The following is a 205-nucleotide window of genomic DNA, read 5'->3' on the forward strand; positions in this document are numbered from 1 at the left end:
TCTGGGGCGGCTCATGATATGAAATAATGAGGGTGTGTCCGTGACAGTCCAGGAGTTGATTACAGGCTGCATATTTGGTTTTCATGAAACGTGCGTCGAGGTGTGCAGCCCTCAGGCTGGCCAGGTTGATGCCCACGGAGCACCCGAGTGAAGCTGTCTCATCTTGGCGGCTTGTAGTACTCCCAGCCCCAGGTTGCCCAGGAGG

The sequence above is a fragment of the Hylobates moloch genome, unplaced genomic scaffold (genome assembly GCF_009828535.3).
Source record: "Hylobates moloch isolate HMO894 unplaced genomic scaffold, HMol_V3 SCAFFOLD_5, whole genome shotgun sequence".
NCBI classification, from domain to species: domain Eukaryota; kingdom Metazoa; phylum Chordata; class Mammalia; order Primates; family Hylobatidae; genus Hylobates; species Hylobates moloch.